Raw genomic sequence first — 9222 nt, 5'->3', positions numbered from 1 at the left:
CACACCTGAAAGTTCTAGAAAGAAGAGGAGCAAACACACCCAAGTGTGACAAGTGAAAACAATCAAACTCAGGGCAGAATTCAATCAGGTAGAGACAAAAAGAACAGTAAAAATAATCAAAGTAAAGAAGAAATGTTTGGGTTATTTTATTTTGGGAAAACCAACAAGATAGACAAATCTTTAGCCAAACAAATTAAAAGGAAGAGACAGTACCCAAATGAACAAAATCAGAAATGAAAAGGGAGACATGACAACTGACACCAAGAAAATCAAAGGGCATTAGGTCTTACTTCAAAAACATGTCCTCCACAAAACTGGAAAATCTAAACCAAATGAATGAATTTCTAGACAAATGGAACTTACAAAAATTACATCAATATCAGGTTAATTGTCTAGTCCTGTATCCCCTAAGGAAATAGTAGGAGTCAGTTAAAGTTCACAACCAAAAGTCTCCCATTCAAACAAAGGTCAGGGCGAGATGGCTTTAATGCAGAATTTTACCATACTTTCAAAAAAGAGCTAATACCAATGATCCTCAAACTATTCTACAAAGTAGAAACAAAGGGAACATTGACATACTCATGCTGTGAGGAAAGAGTCTTCCTGATATCTAAATGATACAAAATATAGAAAAGGATTTCAGAAAATCTTTCCCTTTGAGCATTTATGCCAAAAAAAAAAAAAAACTCAACAAAATACTGGAAACTAAACCAAAGAACTATCGAAGACAGAATCCATCATGATCAAAAAAGAAAATAGAAAGTATTTACATTGCTGGAAACGTTAGTGTGTAGTTTTTAACGAATCCCAGATATCTCTCATATCAGTCTCAGATGCCATCTGGGAACGTTCTAAAGCCCTTTGATAGGTGAAACTAGGGTTCTCTAATTTAATACATTATACGATTTTTACAAAAATCTATTAGGAGGTTAGATCCTGTTTTATTTGTTAAGAATAGGTTGTTTGGTGTGACATGTGGGGAGAGACAAGAAATGCCTATTTATTACTCTATAGCTTCCCCAAGTCAACTGTGTGCAGTCCCTTGCCTGAGCATTCCATCCTCACCATGTCACTGCATGTTGGTCAGCCAGTCAGCCTCTGCAGACACAGCATCTTCCCAGGAATCCCTTCACAGCCCTTCTCATTGAGATGAAGTACATTAAAAAGAATTCTTGAAGAAATTCAGAGAAAAAATATTAGAGTCTGAGATTTAGAGAGGCCAGCTGTAAATCCCAGAAGGTACCAGATGAGGAAGGGTATAATGAGGAAGAGTCATGTCTTTAGCATTAGGGACAGCACTGGAGGTCTGTATACACCATAGATAAAGGCAGGTGGGTCTATAGAAGGGAAGGGCAAAAAGCCCAGAGTATCTCAGCAGGCACATTTACAATTTATACAGGTATCAGTGGGAAAGCTTAAAGAATGCTTTGAGTTAGAACTTGGGCCATAGACTGGTTTGGCCGTGAAGATGACTGCCACTGTTAGGAGGTAAGTGTAAGAACAACATCTCGTTAAGGGGTTAATCACTCCTCCCATCTCCTTGGAGTAGCCTCACATGAACCAGATCTTTTTAGGGATAGTCTTCTTGGACAAGTGATTAACAAGCCCAGTTGGATTAACTCATAAGATAAAGGGATAATATAACATAATGTTCTAATATTTGGTACATATTACAATGGCAGAGCTCCCCCAGCATCAGATATCAAACTCAGACACTATTCTATGCCCAAGAGACAGTAGCTTTCCTTTAACAACTGTTAAGAAACCCCATTTTTTCTGCCTGATCTCTGGTAAGTTCAGTACAACTTGCTGTGAGGAAATACTCCCAAACAAGCAGTTTATATGGAAAAGGTCTACTTTGTCTCAGAGTTCAAGGGAATACTGTCCATCACAAGGAATACAAGGTGGTATGAGTGAGAGGCAACTGGTCAGGATGTGTGCACAGGGAGGGAGCAGAGAGAAAGCATGGCTCATATTCAGTTTGCACTCTCTTATTCAATTTTGACTTTAGCATATGGGGTGATGGCCTCAGCCTATGAAACAGCACCTCTACATTCAGAGTGGATCATCTGCCCAATGAGTCTTTTCATAACACAATGAGGTATATTTCTTTGATGGGTCTAAAGTACAGCAAGATGACAAAGTCAGTCATAATATCAATGATTCTTTTGTTTTTGATGTTGTTTGATTACTTTGGTTTTGACACAGTTTTTCTGTGTAGTTTTGGCTCTTGTTGAACTCTGCAAACCAGGTTACACTACATTTCTCAGAAATCTTCCAACCTCTCTGCCTTATGACGCAGAGTAGGACATTAAATATTTTCAGTGAAGTTGGAGGAAAAATACAAGGCTGTGACCAAAAGCATTAAATACTTTCAAGGATTTAACCTCTTAGAGTCCTAGCAATTCATTGGATAAAATCCTCACAGGTGAGAGCAAGTTGCACTTTCAAGTAACAAGCATTGAAACAACCACACCTTCAAACTTTAATTCAATCCAGAAACTTAGCCTCCAGATTAATGAAAGACCTCTTTCTTAGGCTATCAGAGCCTGTCTAGTTGACAGACAATTCCTTTTGCCAAAACCTTTCATCTCCTCTCAAAGACAATCAAAGCATCCACTTGTCTACCTTTGGGTTTTAGGTTTGGTGTGATAGCTAATTTTTTTAACGGCATTTAGAATTACTATGGAAACTCACCTGAGCGTGTTTCCTAAAACATTTACCTGGCCAGGAACGTGAACCAATTGAATTGGAATGGCACCATCCAAAAGTCTAGTAGCCAGGACTGAATAAAACAGGGAAAGCCAGGTGAGCACCAAATTCATCTTTCTTTGCTTCCTGTTTGGATGCACCATGACCAGGTCTCTTCCCATCATTCCATTCCCACAGTATTGTGCTGGAGAACAACTCAAGAACAGTTGGCTAAATAAACCCCTTTCTCTCTTAAGGTGCTTCTTGTGAGGTTTCTGATGACAGCAATTGATAGTGAATCCAGTAAGGTTCAGAGTCTGAGACTTGATAGACTTAAGAAATCAGGTGTGAGCAATAAGCAAATTAAACAAGTAAAAGTACAGGTGATATGAGTTGATTGAGCATCATTGGGTAAGGAGCCAGAACAACAGTTTTAGTATAATCCCTGGTTATCTGGGCAGAAATGCCAAAAGGGTGCACTGCTTCCTTATTTTTTGTGTGAACATTCCAGCCTGAGGGCCATATCAGAGTGTGTGACCAAAATTCTTGTGCAGACAAATAATCTTTTCTAAAATCAGAAGATGAAATTTTATTGAGTTTAAAATGAGTTATACCTATTGCCCAGTTTTCTTCAGCCTCTCTACTAAGTCAATGGTTCTCAACCTGTGGGTCAGGACTTTTTGGAATCTCATATTAGATATCCTGTATATCAGACATTTATATTACAATTTATATCAGTAGTGAATTACAGTTGAAAACTAACCATGAAATAATTTTATGTTGGGGACACTAAAGAATGGGAAGTGCATTCAAGGGTATGTAGCCTTAAGAAGGTTGAGACCCTCCCAAATCCCATGGGAGAGAGAGAGATGTGAATACTCATAAGTTTGGACAATCCTGAGACTGTGGGTCAGACTACCACTTCTGCCCACCTTTGCCCACACTCCTGGCTCAAGAGGAAATGGCATAGTGTCTCTGGATGCAGGAATATAGGAGCAGTCAGCTGAAGGACCCCTCCATCCAGGTCTGAGCCCAGACCTGAACTGAAACAATCAAACAGCTCCCTGAACCCAAATCTCATGGAAGGGTGGAGAGCTGGACACTCAGAAGTGTGGACACTCCGGAGAAACAAGTGGAAACTACTCTCTGCCCACATTCTGAACCCAAGAGAAAATGCCCAGTGCCACCTGTGCCCCCTGCGCACAGGGATTTGCAAGGATTCGGGGCAGGACCCTTCTGGTTGCTGCCCTCATAGAGAGCTGAAAGCCAGCCGCCAGGAGCGACCACATGCCTGAGAGCAGAACACTCTGTTCTCAGAACCGACTGAAAGAAAACAGGAAAACAGGTCTACAGGAAAGCTGACACACAGGCCTACAGGAGGGTCAAGCCACCTTCAGAAAAAGCAAGACAAGCTAACCCCAGAGAAAAGCTGATGGTGAGAGGCAAGCACAGGAACCCAAGCAACAGAAACCAGGACTACTTGGCATCATCAGAGCCCAATTCTCCCAAGAAAGCAAACACTGGATATCCAAAACACACAGGAAAGCAAGATTTAGATTTAAAATCACATTTTACCATGATGATGGAGGACTTTAAGAAGGTCATAAATAACTCCCTTAAGGAAATACAGGACAACAAAAGGAAACAAGTAGAAGCCCTTAAAGATGAAACACAAATATCCCTTAAAGAATTACAGGAAAACACAACCAAAAAGGAGTAGGAATTGAACAAAACCATCCAGGAGTTAAAAATGGAAATAGAAACAATACAGAAAGCACAAAAGGAGACAGTTCTGGAGATAAAAATGTTAGGGATGAGATCAGGAGTCATAAATGAGAGCATCACTAACAGAATACAAGAGATAGAAGATAGAATCTCAGGAGCAGAAAATACCATAGAAAACATCAACACAACTGTCAAAGATAATTTAAAATGGACAAAGCTCCCATCCCAAAACTTAAAGGAAATCCAAGACAGAATGAGAAATACAAATCTAAGGATAATAAATATAGAAGAGAGTGAAGACACCCAACTTAAAGGGCCAGTAAATATGATCAACAAAATTATAGAAGAAAACTTCCCTACCCTAAAGGAAGAGATGCCCGTAAACATACAAGAAGCCTAAAGAATTCTGAACAGATTGGACCAGAAAAACTATTCCTCCCACTGCATAATAGTCAAAATACCAAGTGAACAAATCAAAGAAAGAATATTAAAAGCAGTAAGGGAAGAATTGCAAGTAACATATAAAGGCAGATCTATCAGAATTACACTAGATTTCTCACCAGAGACAATGAAAGCCAGAAGATCATGGACAGATGCCATACAGACCACAAGAGAGCAAGTAGCCCAGGCTACTATAGCCAGCAAAACTCTCAATTAACATAGAGGGAGAAACAAGATATTCCATGGCAAAACCAAATTTACACAACATCTTTCTACAAATCCAGCCCTACAAAGGATAATAAATGGTAAAGCCCAGCATAAGGAGGCAAGCTACACCCTAGAAAAAGCAAGAAAGTAATCTTGCAACAAAACCAAAAGAAGAGAAACATACAAACACAATCCCACCTCTAAATATGAAAATGACAGGAAGCAACAATCACTATTCCTTAATATCTCTCAACATCAATGGACTCAATTCCCCAATAAAAAGACATTGACAAATAGATTGGATACATAAAGAGGACCCAACATTTTGTTGCATACCAGAAATACAACTCAGAGATAAAGATAGACACTACCTCAGAATAAAAGGCTGGAAACCCATTTCCAATCAAATGATCTGAAGAAGGAAGCTGGAATAGCCATTGTAATATTGAATAAAATCCACTTTCACCTAAAAGTCATCAAACAAGATAAGGAAGGACAAGTCATATTCATCAAAGGAAAAATCCATCAAGATGAACTCTCAATGCTAAGTATCTGTGCTCCAAATATAAGGGCACCTACATTCATTTAAGAAACCTTACTAAGGTTCAAAGCACACATTGTACCTCACACAATAATAGGAGGAGATTTCAACACCCCACTCTCATTAATGGACAGATCATGGAAACAGAAATTAGACAGAGACATAGAGAGACTAAAAGTAGTTATGAACCAAATGGATATAACAGATATGTATAGAACATTATGTCCTAAAACAAAAGGATATACCTTCTTCTCAGCACCTCTTCGTGCCTGCTCCAAAATTGACCATATAATTGGTCCCAAAACAGGACTCAATAGTTATAGGAAGATAGAAGTAATCTCAGGCATTCTATTGGATTGCCATGGACTAAGACTGGTCTTCAATAACAACAATAACGAAAGAATGTCCACACACAAAAGGAAGCTGAACAACAATCTTCTCAGTGATAACTTGGTCAAGGACGAAATAAAGAAAAAAATTACAGACTTCTTAGAATTTAATGAAAATGAAGGTACGACATACCCAAAGTTTGAGACACAATGAAATCTGCTAAGGGGAAAACTCATAGCTCTGAGTGCCTGCAAAAAGAAACAGGATAGAATATACACCAGCAGCTTGACAGCACACCTAAAAGCTCTAGAACAAAAAGGAGCAAATACACTCGAGAGGAATAGAAGTCAAGAAATAATCAAACTCAGGGCTAAAATCAACGAAGTAGAAACAAAAAGGACTATGCAAAGAATCAATAAAAGCAAGAGATGGTTCTTTGAGAAAAATCAACAAGATAGATAAACTCTTAGCCAGTCTAACCAGAGGGTACAGAGAGTGTGTCCAATTTAACAAAATCAGAAGTGAAAAGGGAGACATAACAACAGAGTCAGAGGAAATTAAAAAAATCATCAGATCCTACTACAAAAGCCTATATTCAACAAAACTTGAAAATCTGGAGGAAATGAACACTTGTCTAGACAAATGCCAGGTACCTAAGTTGAATCAGGAACAGACAAACCATCTAAATAATGCCATAACTCCTAAAGAACTAGAAGCAGTCATTAAAATCTCCCAACCAAAAAGAGCCCAGGACCAGATGGATTTAGTGCAGAATTCTATCAGACCTCCTTAGAAGACCTCATACCAAGACTGTCCAAACTATTCCACAAAATAGAAACAGAGCACTAACAAATTCTTTCTATGAAGCCACAATTACTCACACGAAGACCCAAGAGAGAAAGAGAACTTCAGACCAATTTCCCTTATAAATATTGATGGAAAAATACTCAATTAAATTCTTGCAAATCAAAGAACACATCAAAACGATCATCCATCATGATCAATCAGACTTCATTCCAGGTATGCAGGGATGGTTTAATATATGGAAAACCATCAATGTAATCCACTATGTAAACAAACACAAAGATGAAAACCACATGATCACTTCATTAGATGCTGAGAAAGAACTATACAAAATTCAACACCTTCATGATAAAACATGGAAAGAATAGGAATTCAAGGCACATACCTAAACATAGTAAAAGGCTTATACAGGAAACCAGTAACTAACATCAAAATAAATGGATAGTAACTTGAAGCAACCCCACTAAAGTCAGAGACTAGACAAGGCTGCCCACTGTCTCCCTACTTATTCAATAAAGTTCTCAAAGTCCTAGCAAGAGCAATCAGACAACAAATGGAGATCAAAGGGATACAAATTAGAAAGGAAGAAGTCAAAATATCACTATTTGCAGATTATATGATAGTATATTTTAGTGACCCCAAAAGTTCCACCAGAGCCCTCTTAAGCCTGATAAACAACTGATTAGCAAAGTGGCTGGGTATAAAATTAACTCAAACCAATTAGTAGCTTTCCACTACTCAAAGGATAAACAGGCTGAGAGAGAAATTAGTGAAATGATAGCCTTCATAATAGTCCCAAATAATATAAAATACCTCAGTGTGACTTTAACCAAGCAAGTGAAAGATCTGTATGACAAGAACTTCAAGTCTCTGAAGAAAGAAACTGAAGATCTCAGTAGATGGAAAGACCTCCCATGCTCATGTATTGGCAGGATTAATATAGTTAAAATGGCCATTTTACCGAAAGCGATCTACAGATTCAATGCAGTCCCCATCAAAATCCAATTCAGTTTTTCATAGACTTAGAAAGAATAATTTGCAAATTTATTTGGAGTAACAAAAAAACCCAGGATAGCTAAAACTATTCTCAACAATAGTTCTGATTTGTTATGTGACTAAGGCCAAGGACTGCTGAAGGTCAACACAGCAGCAGCTGTTCCTCATGGCATCGGTCACATCAAGCTTGTCAGTGCTGCAATGAACAGTTTTACTACATGAACTCAATACTTTCTTCAGCTCAGGACCCCAGTCTAGTGCTGGGTTGTAAAGAGAAAGATGATCCATGCTCAGTGGAACTGATAACCCCTGTCATCAAGTGAGTTCAGTGATTGCTGAGACTCCTGTGTCAGACTAACTGATGAAGGAGCTGCAATGTACTCTGTCAGACATGGTGTTTTCATTGTTGTTCCTAGTCCTGCTCTGTCAAGACACAAGTATGGCACATATGTCTAGTACATGCATGCCGTAGCTTTTGCTCTGTAGCTTGGGTCAGTCTGGGACACTGAGCTGATGTCAGGCTGCTGGTTATAGTCAGGGCCCAATGGAATAATAAGTGTCCTAGGCTGCGAGAATATCTGCTGTTTGGTTCCAGTGATGCTGCTGGAGTTAACAGTCAACACTTTTCATGCCTGAGACTTGGAGCTGCTTCTTTCTTGATTCTCATAACCATGGAAAACAATTAAGGTGCCACGGGGTAAGAAGCTGTATCTTCAGCAGGAATACAGGCCATACCTGGTCTCTGTATTTGTTTCATTGTGTTTCATTGATCCTGAATGCTCTCCAAGATCTTGCTAAATGTGGACTAACAAGTCGAAATATACCTGTTGAAATCAAGGGAATCCAGAAGGAAAGTGTTGTGGCACCCTAGCTGTTTGCCAAGAGGAAGTCTCTTGAATGTTATATTAGGTATTACGATAAGTGGATAGAATGATATTAAATTTCTGCTCTGAAGTCTCAACCTGTAGAGTGCTGAGATAATAGTTATGTATTTTTACACCCTTATTAATGGTGTTCCTAGATCCAGTGAAGTGAAGTGAAGTGAAGCACGTCCAGACATTAGTTCTAATGACGCAGGACATTGGCACTGCTTTGGCAGATCTACTTAGTGACTATCTAAAAGTAAACAAACATGCAAGCCTTCAACATACACATGTGCACAAGACATCTGAAATGTAACTAATTAAAGATAATGCCAAACTGGTAAGTTTTTATGCAAATGAGAAACATGATTTCTTGTGATTCTGTATCCACGAGTGGTTTTTAGTTTGTCAAACATGGGGGGATGATGGCTCAGAAATTAAGAGTCCTGGCTGCGCTTTCAGACAACCTGTGATCAATTCTAGACAACAATCTGGCAGCTCACAACCATCTTATGGTTCTGATGCTTTTCCGGTCATGAAAGCATACAGAAAAATAGAATACAAATATACATAAATTGCATACAGAAATAAATGTTGTACGTTGACAAACTCCTAACTTCCTTT

The sequence above is a fragment of the Rattus norvegicus genome, chromosome 14, assembly GCF_036323735.1.
Source record: "Rattus norvegicus strain BN/NHsdMcwi chromosome 14, GRCr8, whole genome shotgun sequence".
Lineage (NCBI taxonomy): Eukaryota > Metazoa > Chordata > Mammalia > Rodentia > Muridae > Rattus > Rattus norvegicus.
The sequence above is the reverse complement of the archived record's forward strand: the minus strand, read 5'-3'. Positions refer to the sequence as shown.